The sequence below is a fragment of the Erinaceus europaeus genome, chromosome 2 (genome assembly GCF_950295315.1).
Source record: "Erinaceus europaeus chromosome 2, mEriEur2.1, whole genome shotgun sequence".
In the NCBI taxonomy this organism is placed as follows: domain Eukaryota; kingdom Metazoa; phylum Chordata; class Mammalia; order Eulipotyphla; family Erinaceidae; genus Erinaceus; species Erinaceus europaeus.
Genome location: NC_080163.1, coordinates 79590554 through 79615114, shown reverse-complemented (window position 1 = coordinate 79615114; position 24561 = coordinate 79590554). Strand labels below are relative to the sequence as shown.

Here is a 24561-nt window from a genome sequence, read left to right as displayed (position 1 = left end):
TTTCTGAAATCTGGCAGTGTTTATATATTTAGTATATGTCATTAAACAGTTGTCATTAAGTATGTAATAATATCTCAATGCATTTGTGTCTAGGAAGTCTAAAATGAGTTATGATCATTAATTAGTATGTGTGCTTCTTAATTTATAAATTATATTTCTTTAATTACCATTGCTAATAAGAAACAAATCAGTGCAATTTCAAAGAGCATTCCGTGTTTTATAAACGCTTATTCACAAGAGAACACTAATACATTGAAATGATGTTATTATTCAAAACTGAGATTAAGAGAATTTATGAGTAGTTAAATTTTGCCAGATCTCCTGCAAATCAAGTCAAGATTATACAGCATTTTTTAAGTGTTACCATTTGCCCCTAAAGATATTCTTGACATTCAGATTCCAAAAATTACACAGAAATATTAGGGCAAAAGCTAAGAGATTTCTTTGGAGGATGTCATCACTATATATTAACATTAAAATTATCCAAGGCGCTTTTAAGTGTGCCATACTTCTATCTTATCATATAAAGAGTAATACTTGATGAAGACTAATATATCTTAGTGGAGTTCACTACCTCACTGATTGAGGGAGACAGTCTTATGCTACTTGCAAAGAAAACTTCATGGGGAGTTAGGAACAGATGCTAAACAATATGGCACATTTGATTTCTTGCTGCTCATGCATGCCAGCTCCTGGCAGTCTTTATTAGGTCAGAGGATTAGCAAAATTGTAGTCAGCAGGAATACAGAATATAAGTAGAATGTGCCAAGCAGGTGCACTAAATTAAGTGTGGAGTTCCCCTAGGTGTGTCTTACTTGTCCTTCAGCATAGAATCATATGTAAAAAAAAATAAAAAGCTTATTCTCATAATTCAATCCGAAGGATGCAACTATTTAGGACTTTATAGATATTGAATATGAAGTATTCATGAATGTTGGACTAATTACATGTTGAATTTTTTAATGTTTCTTTAAATCTTAATTTTGATGATCATTTAAAAGAAAAAATATAGGAGTCAGACAGTAGTGCAGTGGGTTAAGTGCACATGGAGCAAAGGACAAGGACCAGAGTAAGGATCCTGGGTTCAGCCCCAGGCTCCCTACCTGTAGGAGTGTCGCTTCACAGGCGGTAAAGCATGCCTGTAGGTGTCTGTCTTTCTCTCCCCCTCCCTGTCTTCCCTGTCCTTTCTCCATTTCTCTCTGTCCTATCCAACAACGATGACAACAGTAATAACTAAGACAACAAGGGCAACAAAAGGGAAAATAAATATTTAAAAAATGACAAAATATAAATCAAGAAAAATTGCTGATGGCAAATAATTCAAAGGTGATGTGAGTCAGTTTTGGTTCAGACATTTCTTTTCCTTTTTTGTCTCATTTTATGGTCTGTAAAGGTTTGATGTGGATCTAGTGGTATTTTAAGATATACCGCCTAGTATCTGCTATATATTTTAAACTATTAGAGTTTGTGTTTGTTTGTTTTTTTTCTTCTTAATTTGGTTGCCTAACTTCTTCTTGTTACACATGCTAGAGATGCAGTAAATCTAGTGGTTATCAGTCTGGAGGAAGAAGGCAGCACAAAAAATTTGTATAGAATATTTTCAGTTTCTTTCCACTATAGATATCACTTTTATTGTGTTTTTAATGGAAGGGCATAGAATATTTTAAGTTTCTTTCCACTATACATATCACTTTTCTTATGTGTTTAATGGAAGTTTGTCATGAAATTTCATTGTGTTGGAGTGAAGTTTATTTTAAAAAATATATAAGCTAGTGCAGTTCTTCGAAGATAGATGAAGATAACACCTAGGTTATAACACCTCAAAAAATCTCTTCAGATGCTGGTATCTCTGAATGGAAGTGAAATTTTCATTCCAGTAGGAGCAAAACTACAGAAGACAGAACAAAGATAAAATGTGGTGGAAAATGTTAAGTCCGTTTATGAAATGGCAAAAAGGTATTATAAAGGACAAAGGCAAGCTAAACTGTGAATCTCCCAATCAATCTCAATTACATAAATTGAAACTAAACATTGTAACAAATTAGTTTATATAAAGAAAATAGCTGAGGAAAGTGAGAATTGAATAATTGAGGCAGAAAACAGAGTTATCAAGATTAAGGATGAACTAGAGAAAATGGGGGGGGAAACAGCAAGAGAACTAAAAGAGATTAAAAGACACTGAAAACAACAACAGAGACGTATGGGATAATCTCAAAAGAAGTAATATACACATTACTGGCTTGCCAGAGGGAAAAACAGAAGAAGGGACAGAAAGCATACTATAAGAGATAATAGCTGAGAATTTCCTTACTTTAAACAACAGAAAGGACATAAAGACTTCCACTAACCCCAGACAATCCCAGACAAACATAATCAGCCCAGACATAAAGAGACCAAAACTCATAATAGAGTGGAGAGGAGTAAGTATAAAGAAAGTATTCTGAAGTCTTCAAAAGAAAAACAGTCACATACAGAGGAAAATCCGTAAGATTATCAGCAGATTTCTCCACATAAACTCTAAAAGGCTGAAGAGACTAGCAAGATATATATGGACCACTCAGAGAGAAAAAGGCTTTTAGTGAAGAATATTGTATCCTGTTAGACTATCATTCAGACTAGATGGAGGAATAAAAACTTCAGACAGGCAACAGTTAAGGAATAAGCTATCATCAAGCCTGCCCTACAAGAAGTTCTAAAATATCTCCTATAAATAATACCACCACCCAAAACATGCCATATATCTTATTACTCAGAGAAGTTCAGAGTAATGGAACTAATACATCTTAAATACATAATAGCAGTAAATGTCAGCGGCTAAATTCACCCATTAAAAGGCATAGAGTAGGAAGATGGATAAGAAAACACAATCCAACCATATGTTGTCTGCAGAAGTCCCACCTAACACTACAGAACAAACACAGACTCACATGAAAGGATGGAAAACTGTCATATAATCTAATGGACACAAAGAAGAGCAGGAATAGATATTCTCGTATCTGGCACAATAAACATTAAAAATGACAAAATAATAGAAGGCAAGGGTGAATAATTATATAATGCTTAGAGGTTCAGTCTACCAAGCAGACATAAAAATTACTAACATTTTTGTACCTAGTCAGGAGCATCTAAATATGTCAAACGTTTATTGAGACAGCTACATAAATATATAAGCAGCAACACAGTAATAGTAGGAGACTTCAAAATCCCCTCCTCACAAACTGACAGATCATCTGAACAGAGTTAATAAAGAAACACGAGAATTAAATGAAGGACTAGATAATTAGACCTGTTAGAAATTTTCAGAGTCCTTCATCCCAAGGAACAAGAATACCCATTCTTTTCAAGTCCATATGGGATGCTCTCAAGGATAGACTATAGGGTAGGCCACAAGACAGTTCAAAAAAATTCAAGATCATTGAAATCATCCTAAGCATCTTCTCAGACGACAGTGGAATTAAACTAACACTTAACAATAAATAATAAATTAGTAAAAGTCACAAAATATGGAAACTCAACAGTATACTACATAACTATTGGGTCAAAGAGGAAGTTCAGGAAGCAATTAAAATGTTCCTATGGCAGAGGATAGATAGCATAATGGTTATGCAAACAGACTCTCATGTCAGAAGCTCCATAGTCCCAGGTTCAATCCCCCTAGCGACCTTAAGCCAGAGCTTACGAGTGCTCTGGAAAAAAAATGTTCCTAGAATTAAATTATAATAAATATATGAGGTACAAAAATATTTGTAACACAGATAAAGTAATACAAAGAGGGAAATCCATAGCTGTACAGGTACACATTAAGAAACAAGAAAAATCTCATATATAAAATCTGACTATACACCTTAAGGAATAGAAGAACAATAAAGGAACCCTAAAACAAACAAAAGGACTGAAATAACTAAAATTAGAGCAGAAATGAATAACATTAAATATAAAAATATATAGAAATGATTAATGAAGCTAAATGTTGGTTCCTCAAAAAGGCAAAGAAAATTGACAAACATTTGGCCTGACTAAATAAAAAAAAAGAAGACTGAAATATATAGAATTGTAAATGAAAATGGAGACATCACAACAGACACCACAGAAATCCAAAGTACCATTTGAGGCTTCTATGAATAATTATTTGCCACCAAGCTAGAGACCCTGGAAGAAATGGAAGACTTCCTAGAATCATATAATCTTTCAAAATTGAATCAAGAGGAACTTAAAGACATGGACAGGCCAATCATAGCCAAAGACATTGAAATAGTCATCAAAAACCTTTCCAACAATAAAAGTTGCAGACCAAATGATTTTACAGATGAATTCTACAAAACCTTTTTAAGCTCGTTGAAAGAATTTAGATGAAAGAACACACCTTTCTACCTTCTGTGAAGCCAACGTCATATCAAAAGAAGAGAGTTGCATATACACACACACTATAGACAACTTTCTCTGATGAACATAGATGTCAAAAATATTGAACAAAATTCTAGCCAACAGGGTACAGCAGATTGTACACCATGACTATGTAGGACTTATCCCAGGGATGCATAACTGGTTCAATATATGTAAAAAAAAATTAATATAATTCTTATCAAGGTCTCACCAATTTCTAAGAAGAATATAACAAACATTCATCTGGAACCAGGAAATATCTAGAATCACCAAAACAAGCTTGAGAAAAAAAAAAAAAAAAACAGAACTAGAGGTATCACACTCCCAGATCTCAAACTATAATATATATATTTTTTGTAATAAAAACTGTCTGGTAATAGAACAAAAATAGACACACTGACCAGTGACATAGGATTGAGAGCCCGGAAGTAACCCTCTACACCAAAGGGCATCTAATTTCTGACAAGGGTATACAAATTATTAAGTAAAGAAAGGGGAATATCTTCCACAAATGGTGTTGGGAAAATTGGGTCGAAACATTCAGAAGAATGAAAATGAACCATACATTTCACCACACACAAATGTAAACTCCAAATAGATCATGGAACTGAATGTTAGACCAGAAGCAATCAAATACTTAGAGGAAAGTATTGGCAGCACTCTTTTCCATCTAAATTATATAGGCATCTTCAGTGATACAAATCCATTTGTAAGGAAGACTAAAACAAAAATAAACCCATGGGACTACATCAAATTGAAAAGCTTCTGCACAGCAAAAGAAACTATAGCAGCACAATTTGTAATAAACAAAACCTGGAGCAACCTAGGTGTCCTACAACAGGTGACTTAGAAAACTGTGGTATATATACACAATGGAAAACTACTCAGCTATAAAGAATGATGAGTTAACCTCCTTCACCTCATCTTGGATGGAACTTGAAGGAATCATGTTAATTGAGATAAGCCAGAAAGAGACTAGTGAATATGCAGTGATCTTATTCATAGATAGAAGCTGAGAAATAACAGAAGGGAAATACATACACATGGAGGATGTGGACTGAGTTTGGCCAGGGCGTGGGAATGGGGGAGGGTTGCCATGGGGGAAGGTTCAGCTCCTGAAGCACAATGGTAGGAGGATCTAGGCATGGGGTTAAGAGTATTATGCAGAAAACATGAGAAACTTTACACATGTACCAACAACTGTAAACCATAAATTCCCCAATAAAAAATTTAAAAAAATAAAAAGAGAAACTAAAGCTCCCAGTGATTATCTATGGTCATTGCTTAGATGTAAACAAAGTCAGAGTATATATAACGTTCATTGATATGTGTGCTTTATATCACTTTGTCTCTGTAAATCTTTTTGAGATCTTAAACTAAGAGAAAGACATGATTTTGGAGTAAAATGAACACACATATATATATATATATCAACAATGATCTTAAATAATGTTGTTCCTGAAAATCTTGTCCTTTAATGTACTATGTACCTGTTCCTATCCCAGGAGAAAATTCTCTAGTGACAAAGGCAGAAAAAGAAAACAAAACAGCACTAATGCTGCTATTCATTAAGAAGTTTACACATTGTTATTGCATTCACAAATTTGAGAGGGCTTAAGTGCACAGTAGCACCTTTGGCATATATGCAGAAATTTGGTAGCAATCTATGTCCTGCTTTTATTCTCTTTGGAAGTGTACAACAGGATTCTGACTAGACACATCATGTTTAGCATTGTGTCTACATGTAGATCTATTTGTGACACTAGGAAATTTGATAAGTTTATGGGATGAAAGGGAGTCTCCTTTTAGTTACACTTTTCATTATTTTGAAATGTTCATGCATTTGATAACTAGTAAAACAAGTGTTGTTCTTTACAATGCATTTATGAATGACTTCTTTCACTGTTCTAAAGAACTAGACTAGAGACAGGCTGGGAGTATGGATCTACCTGTCAATGCCCATGTTCAGTGGGGAAACAATTACAGAAACCAGACCTTCCACCTTCTGTACCCCATAATGTCCCTTGGTCCATACTCCCAGAGGGTTAAAAATAATAGGAAAGCTGTCCGTGGTGGTGATGGGATACGGAGTTCTGGTGGTGGTAATTGTGTGGAGTTGTACCCCTCTTATCCTATGGTTTTTGTCAGTTTCCTTTTTATAAATAAAAATTTTTAAAAAAGAAAAAGAAAGAACTAGATTCTTTATGTAAAAAAGAAAATCAGCAGTGTTGACTTTGACAGTAACCAATATTTTAAAAGCCTGAAAATACTATATGTCTGCAGTATCCAATAGGAACAGGTTTATAAAGTGAAGGAAGGAAATTCACTGCTCTATCTTTGTGCTAATGCAATTCATTTTTCATTAACAAATGAGCCTAAAGACCATTTAAGATATGCTAGCATAGTGGAGTAATGGAGATTTGAATTTTGTTTAATTAATTATAATTTAAGCTTTCAAAACCACATGTAAATTATTATGAGTGCTATTTCTGAGAACACAAAGATAATGAAATAACATTATTAAGGGTTATTGATTTTCAAAAGGTAAGTAGCTTAAATGTTCAAAAACACAGTATATAAAACACAAGTGAACATGTAGAATATCAACTGACAATTACATAGCTACTAAATCTTATTCCATAAAAACAATCTTATTTCTAATATAACACAATTTATGAATATAAGGCTAACTGCCTTGGAAAAAATATGACCCCAAATTGTGTCATTTCAAGTCTCATGTGAAATTTAGACATGTCAGTATAAAACTAATTTTGTATTAATAAAGCAATATGGATTACTTAAAATATTTAAAAAGTAGTAGTCAAAATGTGTATGAGATCATGTCAGTCGGTGACTGTGCATTTGTCTAGTAAGTAATTGATGAACAATCTTTTTTGTAAAAAGTCCTTGCAACCACAGTCCTTTTTTAAATTTAAAGGTTTGTAGAAGTTTATAGAACCTCATTTTTGTGTATACAATATGAATGTGTCAAAAATAAGTTTTCCCATGTCTGTGTAAGGATCAAAACATAAAATTTATAAGAGGAAAGACTCCAAACACCAGTGGTTAGTGTGATATTATATATTTCACATTATCAGAACACCTAAATTGCCAGAAACAAGTCACTAGCTTTGTTAAATTATTCCTTAGTAACAAAAGCCATTATAATACATCAAGCAATACACTCAGTGCCTTGAAAAATAGATAGCTACTTTGATGAAAGAATAAGAATTTATTGTAACCATGTGAAATTAAGCATAATCTGTGGGTGGCTCTCAGTCCCCTGCCTCCCTGGGCACTGGCTATGGAAGTTGAGGTGACCCCTGGGAGGTCCATTGAAAAGATCCGAGGGACCTGGTGAGCATGCAGAGGAAGAGAGACCACACCTTCCGGAACTGTTTCAGGGAACAACTCATTTATTGGGGGTACAAACCAGCAGATATATAGTCAAGTGGTTAGGGAAAAGTTAAGATAATCGTCACGCCACGCACACAATACAGGGCTAAGTTTGACCTATCAGGTGAAGTTACCATATAAGCTCACCACACATAGGCAGGCTTCTCTCTAAAGGTATATCACCAGCACTTCAGGGCAGGAGAGAAGGGGGCTATTGATCAAGACCAGGATATTTGTGGTGGGTTTCGGTTGGCCACTTATGGTAATTCATGACCTTTGTTCAAAGGGAATGAGGAAGCATGTGCAGGAAGGTTCCCAGTCTGGAAAAGCCCATCCATCATAAAATCATGAGGTCAGGTGGAGATCTGCCTATTACCCCTCTGGAAGGAGGGGCCTCAGGGTCAACCCTCTCAGACTCTCATGGAAATAATGGCTTGGACTTCCCAGACAGTGGGCTCTTCCCCACAATAATCCATAAAGGAGGACATAGTGGATGTCTGAAGTCTATAAATACTGCACTTCCATGACTGTCATTTATATAAATTATATATTTTTTAATTTGAGGTTTTTAATTTTTCAATTTCCTTAAGCTCTTTGTGAAACCATAACTTCATTAGTTTCTTATTTGTAAAAAAAGAAATAAAAAGGGGCCAGGTGGTGGCACACCTGGTTGACCGCACATGTTACAGTATGCAAAGACCCAGGTTCCAGCCCCTGGTCCCCTGTTGACTGCACATGTTTCAGTGTGCAAGGACCCAGGTTCGAATCCCCTGTCCCCATCTGCAAGGGGAAAGCTTCACAAGTGGTGAAGCAGTGCTGCAGGTGTCTCCCTGTCTCTCTCCCTTTCTATCACCCCTTTCCCTCTCGAATTCTGACTTTCTCTATCCAGCAAATAAAGATAACAAAATAAAAATTGAAAGAAAGAAAGAAAGAAAGAAAGAAAGAAAGAAAGAAAAAAGAAAGAAAGGAAGAAAGAAAGGAAGAAAGAAAGGAAGAAAGAAAGGAAGAAATTGTCAAGGTAAGAGGGGTACAATTCCACAGAATTCCCACTATCAAAGTTCCATATCCCATCCCCTCCATTGTAAAGTTTCCTATTCTTTGTCCCTCTGAGAGCATGGATCCAGGATCATTGTGTGGTGCAGAAGATGAAAGGTCTGGCTTCTATGACTGATTCTTCACTGAACATGGGCATTGTTTTTAATCAAAAGTCCTGAACTTGGGGTCAGGTGGTGGTACACTTGATTAAGTGCATATATTACCATGTACAAGGACCCAGGTTAAAGTCCCTGGTCCCCACCTGCAGAGGGAAAGCTTCACAAGTGGTGAAGCAGTGCTCTCCCTTTCTATCTCCTCTTCCCTCTCAATTTCTTCGTGTGCTAGCAGATAAATTTTAAAGAAAAAGTTGATAAAGAGGTCCTGAACTTTAGGACACCTATATTCAAAGAGAGAACATTTCTGCCTATGACTATATTCTTTTTTTTTTTTTTTTTTGTACATGTCAGTTTTATTTTGTGGAACTTAAGATTTCTTTTTTTTAAATTTATTTTTTATTTAAGAAAGGATAAATTAACAAATCCAAAGGGTAGGAGGGGTACAACTCCACACAATTCCCACCACCCAATCTCCATATCCCATCCCCTCCCCTGATAGCTTTCCCATTCTCTATCTCTCTGGGAGCATGGACCCAGGGTCATTGTGGGTTGCAGAAGGTGGAAGGTCTGGCTTCTGTAATTGCTTCCCCGCTGAACATGGACGTTGACTGGTGGGTCCATACTCCCAGTCTGCCTCTCTTTCCTTATTAGGGTGTGTCTCTGGGGAAGCAGAGCTCCAGGACACATTGGTGGGGTCTTCAGTCCAGGGAAGCCTGGCCTGCATCCTGATGGCATCTGGAACCTGGTGACTGAAAAGAGAGTTAACATACGAAGCCAAACAAATTGTTCAGCAATCATGGACCCAAAGCTTGGAATAGTGGAGAGGAAGTGTTAGGGGGGTACTCGCTGCAAACTCTAGTGTACTTCTGCTTTCAGGTATATATTTTGCAGTAGTTTATGGATACGTGTGAACATATGCTCTCTCTCACAGAAACTGGTGTATATCTAAGTTTTGGGACTTTGTTAGAAAGTGAACCACCTGGGATGGAATTAGAGAATACTATGTAAGGAAAGGTCTCACTCGAGAAATGAAGCTGAAGGGTTGTCATTGCACACGTGAAGTCTCTGGACACAGTCTGAAGTGAAGCATGTTGAGGTGGCAATCATTGTGTTGATTAGGTTGCAATTGGCAGATGCAATATTACTTGATATGGATTGGGAGAGGCATGCAGGAAAGTGGGCCCTATCTTAAGGTTCCAGGACTGGGGGAAATATAGGTCTATAGTGGAGATGTGAGGTTCCTGTTGTCTTAGGGTTCAAAAAGACAATGGATAGTTATTGTTATCATCACATTATTTGGTAATTGGGTTAACTTTGAAAAGTCCTTTTGTTAGGGTTTGCTGTACAGTACCCAGTATCTTGAGCCTCTGCACTCTGTTGGTAGTCCTATGACACATGGAGTAATTCTAGGGCTGTGATACATCTCCTTCTCTGTTTCACGGGTTTTTTTTCTTTGTTTATCAAAGATATTTATAATATACTTTCCAGTTAAAATATGTGTTAAAACTATTTTATATTCAGTTCAATCTTTTGCTAAAATTAATTTGCATCAAGAGTTGTTGCAGTTGTGAAAAAAGAAAAAAATCAATAGTTTCTCCTCCTTTTTAATTATTTATTTTTATATTACAGAATTACATGTCACCAGGGGTTTGAATCCATATAATTCCACCACCAGAGTTTTGTCTGAATCTTCACTCTCCCCACTGCAATCCACCACTGTTCCCCTAATGTTGTAGACATAGGCCAACCATCGTCTCTACAACTATCTGTCCATATTTATATATAGTTTCCCCCCATTTAAAATATGGAATGCTTCACGAATTTGTGTGTCATCCTTGCGCAGGGGCCATGCTAATCTTCTCTGTATTGTTCCAATTTTAGTATATGTGCTGCCGAAGCGAGTATCCCCCCCTTTTTTTTTCTGATTCAATCCTCTCTTCCCCTCCAAACTGCTCATGACAACGTACCTCCATATGTCCCTCTCCTTTTCCTTCTCTCTCTCTGGGTGCTGATGGAGCTGGAGTTCACAGCTCTCTTATCTTCATTCTGTCACTTCTACCCCACTGGGAGTATAGATCAAGGTTGTTTTGGGGAAGTAAGAAGGTAGGAGTTCAGACTGCTATAATTGCTTCTCCTCTGGGCATGGGTATTGAGAGGTTGATCCACATCCCCAGACTGTTTCTGTCTTTCCCAGCTAGAGCTGTTTATCTTCCCTGATGAAAAACATTCCTAGAAAAAGTGAAATTTTGTATGAGACCCCAGTTCCACAAACTTCAAATCTGCAGAAAAAAAATTATATAATTTCTGATAAATTTTGCTTCTAAATATTATACCTGTTACTAGTTCCACGTATGAGAAATAAAGTCACTCAGCCTTACAAGTGACAGAAAACTATAAATTCATTTAAATTTGTAAACAAAGAAAGTATTATGCCATTTTATACTCTTTTTTTTCCCTCCAGGGTTATTGCTGGGCTCGGTGCCTGCACCATGAATCCACCGTTCCTGGAGGCCATTTTCCCCCCTTTTGTTGCCCTTGTTATTGTAGCCTCGTTGTTATTATTATTATTATTGTTATTATTGCCATTGTTGATGTTGTTCGTTGTTGGCTAGGACAAAGAGAAATGGAGAGAGGAGGAGAAGACAGAGAGGGGGAGAGAAAGATAGACACCTGCAGACCTGCTTCACCACCTGTGAAGCGACTCCCCTGCAGGTGGGGAGCCAGGGGCTCGAACCAGGATCCTTACGCTGATCCTTGCGGTTTGCTCCACATGCGTTTAACCCACTGCGCCACCACCTGATCCCCTATTTTATACTCTTAACAGTGTTTCTCTTTGAGATAACAAAATGCCTCGTTTAGTATAAATAGAAAGGTAACAATTTAGCTTATCAAAAAACTTTAGGAAACAAATTACAGGTTTCCCTCAGTTAAAGATAAAATTATTTGTACTCTTAATAATGGGAGTTTATCAATTTATCCATTCTAAGTAATGAAATTTAAAAGCACAGAAACTCCAGCCAGAATGGTGGCTAATCAAAATTACACTGATAGAGGACATGGGAGCTAGCATAACAGTTATGCAAAAAGACTTTCATGCCTGATGCAACAAAGGCCCCAGGCTCAGTCCCCAGCACCATCATAAACCAGAGTTGAACACACACACACACACACACACACACACACACACACACACACACACACACACACGGCATAATGGTTACATAGAAGTCTTTCATACCTGAGGCTTTCAAGTCTTAGATTCAATCCCCTGTTCCACCAAAAGCCACAGCTGAGAAGTGCTCTGGGTTCTAACTTCCCCTTCTCTTTGTATCTATCATTAAAAATAAAGAAGGGAGTCTGGAGGTAGCGCAGTGGGTTAAGCGCACGTGGTGCAAAGCACAAGGACCAGCTTAAGGATCCCAGCTGGAGCCCCTGGCTCCCCACGTGCAGGGGCGTCACTTCACAGGCTGTGAAGCAGGTCTGCAGGTGTCAAAAAAATAAAAAATAAATAAAGAAAAGACACTGGTCATAATAATTATTTTTAAAACTTTCTGATGGAAATGAGCTCAAAATTAGAATACCTAGACCAACCTAGTAAGAATTATATTACTATAAGACAAAATGTAATATTGTCTAACAAATTATAGGCTTTCACTTCTAGGAAGATGGCTTAGGTCAGGGATGGGGAACTGTTTTGCTTGCTAGGGATATTTGGATGTTTACAATATCATTCACAAGCCAAACAAAATTACCAATTTAAAACCTAGTGTTTAATGTTCTATGAAAAAAGCTACAATTGTCTTGGCAGAGTCAGAGGCTAAGGCCAGAGCTCTTGCTGCTCTTCTTCTTCTTCTTCTTCTTCTTCTTCTTCTTCTTCTTCTTCTTCTTCTTCTTCTTCTTCTTCTTCTTCTTCTTCTTCTTCTTCTTCTTCTTCTTCTTCTTCCTCTTCTTCCCCTTCTTCCCCTTCTTCCTCTTCTTCCTCTTCTTCCTCTTCTTCCTCTTCTTCTTCTTCTAGCATTTGCCCTTCTTCCGTAGCCAGTCAACAGCGTCAGGTTGAAAACTGTCAGGAGCTGCTTGTTGCTGGCTTTGAAAGTGACTAGGATCCATGTGGATTCAGTCGGCTAGGAACAATCGTCAGTTTCCCCAATGAATGGGTACTCATGGGATGCACTGCTCAGTTCCATTTTATGGTGGTCATGGGGATTGAACCGGAGACCTCACAGCCACTGGTATGAAAGTCCTTTGCATAATAACGCTGTCTCTTCAGCCCCAAAGTATTATTTTTAAAGGAAATTTTATATGATAAAATGTATTAAAATGTCTACTACACTCTTATTAGAAATGAACTATTTGGGGAGACTGGCAAGATAGCTTACTTGACTAGTGCATTTATTTTTGCAAGACACGGGTTCAAGTTTCACCCTCACTACACTGAAGGAAGCTTTCCTGTTGTATTTTTTTCTATGTCTCTGTCTAGCTATCTGAAAATGTCAGTTTGGAGAGGTGAAACTCCAGTGATGGCAACACTGTACCAGAATCTTCAATTTAATATTTTCAGTTTATGGTTGAATAGCCCAACTACAATTTCTAGCTAAAAAAAAAAAAAAAAAAAAAAAAGCATATAATGTCCTCTCAGAGCAATTTATGAACTGCTATCAGCAAGCAGCACCGGTCAAAATGCTATTACCATGCCTATCAAATTCTGAAATACTTGAAATGCAACATTACAAATTTGTCCTGGTAGGTTTCAGTGAAACCAGTCCATGCAATTCTAGTTCTTGTAAGATCACAAAGAGAGTAATGGATGTTATTTTATTTACAATACATAAATTACTCAGGCACAAATGTTTTAAGCCATTGACCTATTTTTTTTTTTTTGAAGAATTTAAAGTCGTTGTACTATATGGGTGTGTATATTTTATTAAAATGCACCAGTGAAAAATAAGTAACTTCTGAAAAAGTAATTTTTCTGTAACTTTACTGAAGGTCATTGAGACATGAACTTAAGTGGGCAAATTTGTAAAACACATTCATTAAGTACTTTAATAGAGAACTTGGTTCTATTATAAAACAACTGAATAGTTTGAAAAAATCTATAAACAGCTTCAGATGAAGACACTTTTATAATGTTCATTATAAATTAATTTTGAAAGGCTGGTTATTGGTGCCTCTCATTGAACACACCTTTAACCTTTTGCAGGGATCCAGGTTCAAGCCCACCGGATGTCCAACCTCAAAGAAAGCCTCATAAGTGGTGAAACAGTGTTACAAGTGTCTGTTTGTCCCTCTCTATAATCCCCTCCATTCTCAATTTCTTTCTGCTTTCATCCAAAAGTAAATAAATATATTTTTAAAACTTAATTTTTTTTTGAGATGGTTGTGGTCCCAGGTGTTCTCTTTTGCTATTCTTAGTTGTCCTTTGCTATTAGTTGACCGAGGAGAGGAAAACTGACCTTGATAGGAAATGTATTAAAAGGGTATATGGCTCTGGATAGTATCATATTTTCATAATGTTAATTCTTCTACTCCATAAGCACAGTTTGTATATCTTTCCATTTCTTTGTATATCTTTCTGTTTTCTTGAACAGTGACTCATAGTTTTCAGTGTATAAATCTTTGATTGCCTTCATGAAGTTTATTCCTAGATATCTGATTTTTTTTGCTGCATACTTCAAATTATTAAAATATGTATACAAGTCAGTCCAACTATTTCATGATTCTAATGACTAAAAATGTCTCATTAATAGCATTAAAAAACTAAGCTTTCAAAATTAGAAAGGACAAAATTTATAGAAATTTGAGCCTATTAATAAATATATTTACATGTTGACATACTTGTCCTCTCTGGAGAAAATAACTGAAAATCTAAAGTGCATCTTGGGAATCCTCATGAAAAAAATCATTTTTGTCAATTCAAAGGAGGTAATTCCCTGAGGCCAGGGAGGTAATTATTTCCCTATATTCGTGAGGCCCTGGTTCTATCAAAGGTAGACATGCAGTTCATCAGTTCTTTCTCTCTCTACCCCTGTCTTTATCTCTCATAACTTTCAAAAATTGGATACTGATTACTATCCAAGTGATGTTAGAAGTACAAAGGAGCGAGTTCTTGAAGTATAAACCAGAATTAAGCAGTTATAATACTCACTGATATGTGGAAACTACTAAGACTATCATTAAAATTCAAGCAACATTGGTCCCAAAATTGGAGTGATAAAAATAAGATTAGCATGGCACCTGCACAGGGATGAGATAAGCATTCTATATCCATTCCATATAAAGAAAATTCATTAATGTTATAAACATATAATTTTTTAAACTTTTTATTTAAAAAATTTTTTAATTATAAAAAGGAAACATTGACAAAACCATAAGATAAGAAGGGTACAACTTTGCACAATTTCCACCACCAGACCTCTGTATCCCATCCCCTCCCCTGATAGATAGCTTTCCTATTCTTTAACCCTCTGGGAGTATGGACCCAAGGTCATTGTGGGATGCAGAAGGTTGAAGGTCTGGCTTCTGTAATTGCTTCTCTGCTGAACATGGGCATTGACAGGTCGATCCATACTCACAGCCTGTCTCTCTCTTTCCCCAGTGGGGAAGGGCTCTGGGGAAGCAGAGCTCCAAGGCACATTGATTGGTGGGGTTGTCTGTCCAGGGAAGGCTGGTCACATCCTGCTAGCATCTTATTTATATTTAAAAATTAAAGTGAAGGTTTTTCACTTAAAACTACCAGGGACCTCTTTCCTATGTTATGATTTCAGGTAAGAATCAAGGACAACTGTGCTCATGCATTATTTCTTGTCTCACATAAATTGAAACAGTCATTATCTGACTATTGTCTAAAGTAAAGAGTACTTTAGAATGATTATCTCATACATTTCGTCTAGTATTTGAGTTGTTTATGTTGGCAAAACAAGTGAAGAATCACATCAGGTATAAAATTTTGCTCAATGACCTTTTATATTTGATATCTTAATTTTATTACTGAATGTTAATAAATTCCATTACTACAAAACCAAAGGTTATAAAATATAATGAAAAATAGCCTTGTCACTTTGTCTTCCAGAAATAACCAGTGTTAGCTCCTTACATATTATTTTATAGCTTTATATGCATTTTCAAAACAAGATGTATTGCAGTTAGTCACAATGTGATTGTAGGGTTGAAAAAAATCCAATAGCATCAAGTGCTTGCTCAAATCTATTGTGACATTAATGAAATTATAGTTTTCTCTTAAACTAGTAATGTCACCAAAAGTATAAAATTATGATTGTATAAAAATATGCATCACTGGCAGATATATTGAATAATTTCCTATTGATCATAAGGCAAATATATTAATGGATTAAAATTGTATATTTTATGTAGAAATAGCCCCTAACCACATTGAAAACAGATGTTTTGAATATATGCAAGAAAATAAAACTGAAAGGGGTAGAAGAGACTGGGTGGAGAGAATATAGAAAGAAATGAAAAATGATGCCCATGTACTAAAGTTTTCCTGTGAAGAACAAAGAGATGTGGAGTGGCATTTGGAGACTTACTGAAGAAATAATGTTTTTAATATTAAATATAATAACCTCCTTTATGTATTTCTGTTGATTAGAACATTTCATGGCTTGGCAGTTTTTGTTGCTGTTAGTTACTTATTTTCTTTCTTCTTTTTCTTTTTCTTTTGTAGAGTCTAAGTACCATTCCATTGGCTATTCACCTATTGAATGACATCTTGGTTGCTTCCACAAATGAACAGTTATGAGTAAAACTGCTATACACATCTGTGTGTAGGTTTTGTGTAGACATAAATATCTATTTATTTTTTAAATTATCTTTATTTATTTATTGGATAGAGACAGCCAAAAATCAAGAGGGAAGAGGGAGCTAGAAAGGGAGAGAAACGGAGAGACACCTGTAACACTGCTCCACCACACACAAAGTTTTTTTCACTGCAAGTGGGGACCAGGGACTTGAACCTAGATCCTTGTGCATTGTAATATGTGCATTCAACCAACTGTGCCACCACCAGGACCCCTTAAATGCCTAATTCTTTAGGTAAATCTAAAGGAATGTAACTATTGGATTGTATGGTTGAGAGTATGTTTAGGTCATTCAACTGTGTTAAAAACTACTACATTGTATTCTAATTAATTGTATTATTTCCATTGCAGTGAAAGTTCCACTGTTGCACATTCTCACCAATAGTTGGTGTTGCCTTCCCTACACTGGTATCAGATTCTTCTACCATTATCTTTATTTATCGTATTTATTATTGGATAGAGACAGAGAGAAATTAAGGAGGGAAAGAAGGAAAGAGACAGAGATACCTGCAGCCCTGCCTCACCACTCATGAAGCTTTCCCCCTGCAAGTAGGGACTAGGGGCTTGAACCAAGAACCTTGGGCGCTGTAATATGTGCTCTTAAATACGTGCACCACTGCCTGGCCCCTTAACATTATCTTTCTGTAGAATCTTAAAAAGAACATATTCTACCTTCTTTTATAAACAAGTATAGGTGAAATCCTTGAAATTAAAATATCTGGAGGTGGGAGTGTGAAGGTTAGAGGAGTGGGTGTGAAGAAAATATTAATGACATATTAAGAATTGGATGCCACATGGTTCTGGGAGCATGTCCATAGAGTAGCAGCCACCAAAAGATCACTCCTACTAAAAACTAGCTAAATCAATGAAAATACTCCAGATCCATACAACAATCTAACAGGAACTCCTGAAGAAATTCACTTTGCCACAGGTGGATGTAGGCAAGCATGGTAAGGGATGTGAGAGAAACTTTCAAGACAAAAACAGCTTGAATTAGGAATCTGCAACAGGCATCCCATGCCATTTTGGTAGCTATGCAGCTAAACACAGGTTCAGCTCTGAGGATGTGAGGAAACTATTAGGGATAAAACTGTTCAAAAACTAAATTCATCTAGCCTGCCCAGACTGTGGTAGCAGGCATTGAGATACCAGAGTACAAACTGAAGCAAGACAGCAAGACTCTATTATGTCTAAATCTACCCAAAGTCATAGAAGACTGTCCACCACCTCCATCCCAGGACACAAAAATGATACAATTCACAGTGTTATCTTCTGGCTAAATAACAGAAATTACATTTAATAAAAACATGGAATGAATACAAATTGTTCAAACATGCAATACCTTGGGAAAATGTCAGACTTCATTTAGAAATATCATTATGAGAGCAATTCAAGAATCTAACCATAACATACAGATATATGAGCTCAGAGATCATTTCACCAAAGTGTTACAAAATTCACAAAGAAAACTCTGAACAGAGATAGAGGATGTGAAGGATAATTTAGATGGAGTTAAGACTTACCTAAAAGGCCTAGAAATAGAACAATTCAGCTTGAGGAGAGAATATCAGGACAAGAAGATAAAATAAGCACACTTTCTGAGTTCAGAGTTGCTGGAGAGGAGAGGTTTCTGAAAATAAAGCAGTTCTCTGTGAAATGGCAGGCTCCATAAGAAAAAAAAATGTATGTGAAAGTTATTGGGATGCCTCAGACAGAGAGAGAGAGAGAGAGGAGCAGAACACATATTCAAAGAAATCATAATAGAAAAATTTCTACACATGGGCAATGTTCAAAACATATACTTCCAGGAAGCTGAAAGAACATTTATGTGCCTTCATTCAAAATATTCCACACCAAGATACATTATATTTAAGACTATCCAAAAGCAATGACAAGGAAAAAAATATTTCAGGTTACTAGGGAAAGGAAGAATCTGACATACAGTGGTAGAACTGCCAGGCATTCATCAAAATTATGGAAAGGAGTCCTACATGACAAGAAGCAAACAAATTCCAACTTTATACTATAAGGCAGTAGTGATTTGAACATCTGTTAATATAATACAAATGGACAGTTGGATCAGTGGAACAGAATCAAGAACCCAGATGTGAGCCTACTTATATATAACCATCTAATATATGACGAAGGAACCAAAACCATTCAGTGGATATAAATACAGTTTCCCCCAACAAATGGTGGTGGGGAATCTAGCCATCCACACATACAAAAAAGAAAATAGGCCACCACTTAAAAAAATCATCAACATCAGATCAAAATAAATCAAAAACCTATAGATTAGACCAGAAATTCTACAATCCCAATCTTTGCCACCTTGGATGGAACCTGAAGGAGTTGTGTTGGGTGGGATGAATCCAGAAAAGAGAGATGAGTGGCTTCAGTTGTAGGTAGAACCTGGGAGACAGAGACAGAAAGGGAAAGTACAGGGTGAAACTTGGACTGGGAGTAGCATACTGCACTAAAGCTCCTTCTGGGGAAGGATAGGAAGAGGAACCTGGAGAAGGGAGTTGGGGTCCTAAACTGGAGGTGAGAGTGTTTTTCAGACACCAGTCATATGGAACTGAGAAATTGTACCCATGTGCAGACAACTATTAACTATTACTCTCCATCCCCCAGTGACATGGGGGAAAAAGATTGTCACAGTGTAATGATGCTATGCTTTTGATAATATGAAATCTCATATAAGTACATAAAGCAATATCTGAAAAATGTATGGTATTATTGTGTTGTTTCTGCATTTCTCTCATATTTTCAAATATAAAACAGTATTGAATTTTGTATGTTGTGATGAAAATAAGATCATTCAATTTTTTTTATAATTCTTAGAAATTGAAAAACCTCAAGCCTAACATTTCTGTGTCTATTAAATCATATTTTATTTGGCTAAAGAGAAACATTTACTAGCCTTTCATGCATATTGTTTTAGACAGTTTTAGTAGATTATAAAATACTGAAAGAGAATAAAACAGTGTAAAACACTACAAGGAGTTATCTAATAAAAATAAGATAATTGTGTCATTTCTACTACCTAAACTCAATTTAGATTACAAATAGGGTAATAAAAATCACTAGTATGTAAAACAACTCAGAGTGGTAAGAAGCATAAAAATATACGTAATAAATTTAACTGAAGAATATTAACATTCATTAATGAGCTCATAAAATTAAATGATTAAAACCAAAGTAGTGCAGGATCCCAAAGTTTGTTTTAAAGGTTTATTCAGCTGATTTGGACCTTTCCTCATTAATGAAATATGAAAAGTAGTATATCAGTGGAAATACATACAAATAATTTTGTGTAGAGGCATTTCACAGAGTTAAATATTAATAAAAGTATAGTCTATCACTGCAAACTTTATAAAAATGGAAGAAACAAAGGGTGAATTTGAAACTGAAGAAATGCATAAAATAGAATATCACCAAATCATAAGTTATAGGAATAGCATTAGCCACCAGCAGCAGTTTTTTGAAGATTCCCCAGAGGGAACAAATTACATACCTTCTCTCAGTATGTGGAGGGGTCACAACCTACTTTCTCTTTAGAAAAGCATACCACATTTGAATGAGTGTTAATACTTGGTTGGAGGAGAAGATGTACTAATACATATTTTGGGAGGAGATGTGAAATTGTCCTCCTCAGCCAGTACAGTCTTGAAGAACAGCATTTCCTTGTAAGAATATTTCAATAAGGGTCAGTGAGATAGCTCACCTGGGAATATATCTACTTGGAAATGTGCATGACCGAGATTTAAGACCAGACACACTCCACTAGGGGAAACTTTGTTGTTTTTCCCTTTCCCCATTTGCCTCTCTGTCCAGCCCCAGTAATAGCAACAAAAAGCTATTTTATTTTATATTTTATTTTATGTCATTTATTTTTGTCTCCGGGGTTATTGCTGGGGCTCGGTGCTTACACTACGAATCCACTGCTCCTGAAGGCCATTTTTCCCATTTTGTTGCCCTTGTTGTTACCCTTGTTGTTATTATTGTTGTTGTTGTCATTGTTGGATAGAACAGAGAGTAACCGAGAGAGGAGAGAAGACAGAGAGGGAAAGAAAGACAGACACTTACAGACCTGCTTCCCTACTTGTGAAGCGCAACCCTCCCCTTCAGGTGGGGAACTGGGACGGGGTGGGGTTCGAAACGGGATTTTTACTCAGGTCCATGTGCTTCGTGTCATGTGTGCTACCGCCCGTCCCCCAAAAGAAATTTTAATTAAAAAAGTAAATTTTTGTAAGAAGGAGAAACATAGAGAAATAAGATGCTTAATAAGGAGTAGATATGTCCTTGTCTCTTGTTTTGAGATTTTAGAGTTTTATGAACTCGTTTTCCAGGATAACAAGAAACAATGTAAACATGAATGTGGGAGTCAAACAGGACTGGATCATGGTTCTTGATCAGCCATTTAACTGTACAAGAATCTGTTTAGTAATATAATGCTGGGAGTCGGGCTGTAGCGCAGTGGGTTAAGCGCAGGTGGCGCAAAACACAAGGACCGGCATAAGGATCCCGGTTCGAACCCCGGCTCCCCACCTGCAGGGGAGTCGCTTCACAGGCGGTGAAGCAGGTCTGCAGGTGTCTATCTTTCTCTCCTCCTCTCTGTCTTCCCCTCCTCTCTCCATTTCTCTCTGTCCTATCCAACAACGACAACAACAATAATAACTACAACAATAAAACAACAAGGGCAACTAAAAGGAATAAATAAATAAAATAAATATTAAAATAAATAAATAAATAAAAATTTTAAAAAAAGAAAAAAAAAAGTAATATAATGCCATCTGAAAGTGGTGACTTAAATAACTACTTTATCAAGTTGTTATTAGAATCATATTAGAATCTACTGTGCTACTTATTCAAAGTTTGAAATAAAAAATTACTCAGTGAATAGAAGCATATTACTCTCTTTAATATAAGAGCCACAGATGAGAAGTGCTGTGAAGAACTGAGACATTTGATAGAATTGGAAGTTTTATATTTAAACAATTAATGATCATTAACTTAAAAGAATTAACAGTTTATTTAAATAACTAGCATATATGTATGTTCAATATTAAAAGATATACATTTTATGGTATTTTAATTTTGCAATTTGTCAGTTGCTGTATTTGCATTCCAATACTAATCTCAAAATTCTTTTTCTATTAATCGGATAATATTAGGGCTGAGTGGTGGCGCACCTGGTTAAACACACATGTTACAATGCACAAGAACCTGAGTTTGAGTCTCTGGTCCCCACCTGCAGAGGGAAAGCTTCTATAGTGAAGCAGGTCTGCAGGTGTCTCTCTGTTTCTCTCTTTCTTTATCTCCCCCTACCCTCTCTATTTCTGGCTGTCTCTATTCAATAAATAAAGATTATAAATAGTTAAAAAGAGAAAATGTCGCATTTATTTAATGAAATATTTAGACATTAATATGTTAACAAATTGTTACATATTTCACTAACATTAACTTAAATTTCTTTTGTTCTTTATTACCACAAAATTAAGGGTGATTCTGTTAGTTTTGTAAAATGTAGAGTTCTACTGCAATGTTCTTCTATGATTTAGAATATTCTATCTTATAAAACAATAACATAATAACTCATTTAAAAAGTCCACATTATGATGTCAGGTTGGTGAAGAGAGAATACTTAACCTGTCATTCAGCATAGGTTTCTGGTGACTTCAAGTGTAAAGTGGCCCAAATCATGGCATTAATTATAGCAGATTTGACCTTTTCAAATTTATCTCACATAGTTTGGAAGCATGCACTTGCAAGATTAAAGCTGTCAGTGGCTTAAAAAAGTTCCAATATCTTCTTAGTAGTTAAAGTCATCTAGATATAATAAAAGGTTTTGTCAAGGGCAAGTAATTGATTTTTCACTGAGAATCAAAATATCATAGTCCATTTAAGTATTAGCTTCTGATTATAATTCCAAAGTTCTTTTAGAGGACAGTGCTGTAATATAGAAAATGTAAAACTATTTTTCTATAAGCTCATATATCTTAATTTTATGACCTAATATAATTAGCATTTTCATTATGTGGAGATAATCCATTGCATACTCTGTTTATAAACATAGTAGAATCATAATGTTACAGAAAAATGAATTTCTGATACTGATCAAATGTCAAATAGGTTTAAGTACATATTTCTAGCGTATCTCTTTATGTAAACATGCAAGCAGGAGCATCTATGTGTATGTGTGTGTGTTCACATATCTATGGGTTTTGTAATATATAGTAAAAACATAAAAATCTTAATTATCTAAAGTAATTTTGTAAGACTTGAAATATGATTTATAAATTTGATGATTCAAATTCAGAGTAGATCAGGTGGCCTTTTATTTTTATTTATTAAATTGAAATATTAACAAGACTATAGGATAGGAGGGGTACAATTCCACACAGTCCCCACCCCTAAAACTCTGTATCACATCTGTTCCCTTTATAGCTTCCCTATTTTTTTTTTTTGCCTCCAGGATTATTGCTGGGTCTCGGTGCCTGCACCAGGAATCCATTGCTCCTGGGGGATATTTTTTCCCTTTTGTTACTCTTGTTGTTTTATAGGTGTTGTGGTTATTATCATTGTTGTTATTGATGTTGTTGATATTGAATAGGGAGAGAGAAGGAAAGGACAGAGAGAAGGATAGACACCTGCAGACCTGCTTCACCTCCTGTGAAGCAACCCCCCCCACCCTGCAGCTGGGGAACCATGGCTGAAAATGGGCCCTTAGGCCAGTCCTTGTGACTCGTGCCATGTGTGCTTAACCCTCTGTGCTACCCTCACTCTCCACCCAGAGATTTTTGCTTTGGTGCCCTACTCCAAAGTCAGTCAGATTCTGCTTTGAGTTTCCTTTTCTTTTCTTTTTAAATTTATTTATTTATAAAATGGAAACACTTGACAAGACCATAGGATAAGAGGGGTACAATTCCCACCACCAGAGCTCCATATCCCATCCCCTTTCCTGATAGCTTTCCTATTCTATGACCCTGTGGGAATATGGACCAAGGGTCATTATGGGGTGCAGAAGGTGGAAGGTCTGGCTTCTGTAATTACTTCTCTCTGCAGAATATTGACATTGATAGGTCGATCCATACTCCCTGCCTGTCTCTCTCTTTTCCTAGTGGAGCATGGATCTGGGGAGACAGGGCTCTAACATGGTGGGGTCATCTGCCCCGGGAAGTCAGGTTGGCATCATGGTAGAATCTGGAACTTGGTGGCTAAAAAAGACAAGATATAAAGCAGAACAAAGTGTTGACTAATCATGAACCTAAAGGCATGAATATTTTTTTTTATTTATTTAAGAAAGGAGACATTAACAAAACCATAGAATAAAAGGGGTACAATTCCGCACAATTCCCATAACCCGATCTCCATATCCCACCCCCTCCACTGATAGCCTTCCCATTCTCTATCTCTCTGGGAGTATGGGTCCAGGGTCATTATGGGCTGCAGAGGGTGGAAGGTCTGGCTTCTGTAATTGCTTCCCCTCTGAACATGGGCGTTGACTGGTCGGTCCATACTCCCAGTCTGCCTCTCCCTTTCCCTAGTAGGGTGGGGCTCTGAGGAAGTGGAGCTCCAGTACACATTGATGGAGTCGTCTGTCCAGGGAAGTCTGGTCAACATCTTGCTGGCATCCAGAACCTGGTGGCTGAAAAGAGAGTTAACATACAAAGCCAAACAAATTGTTGAACAATCATGGACCTAAAGACCAGAATAGTGCAGATGAAGTGTTGGGGGGGTATTCCCTGCGTGCTCTCGTGTACTACTGCTTTCAGGTATATATTTTTCCCCTAGTTTATGGGCACGGGTGA

The 24561-nt window shown here is 36.4% G+C and overlaps 1 protein-coding gene and 1 non-coding gene across 2 annotated transcripts in view; one reads left to right on the top strand and one right to left on the bottom strand.

Moving 5' to 3' along the window:
• Positions 1-24561, top strand: part of SGCZ (sarcoglycan zeta) — a 375824-nt gene that overhangs the window by 50270 nt on the left and 300993 nt on the right. The gene's annotated exons all lie outside the window — the stretch shown is intronic.
• LOC132537151 (U6 spliceosomal RNA) lies at positions 10729-10835 on the bottom strand. The gene has a single exon (XR_009548614.1). It is a non-coding gene; the product is annotated as a U6 spliceosomal RNA (small nuclear RNA).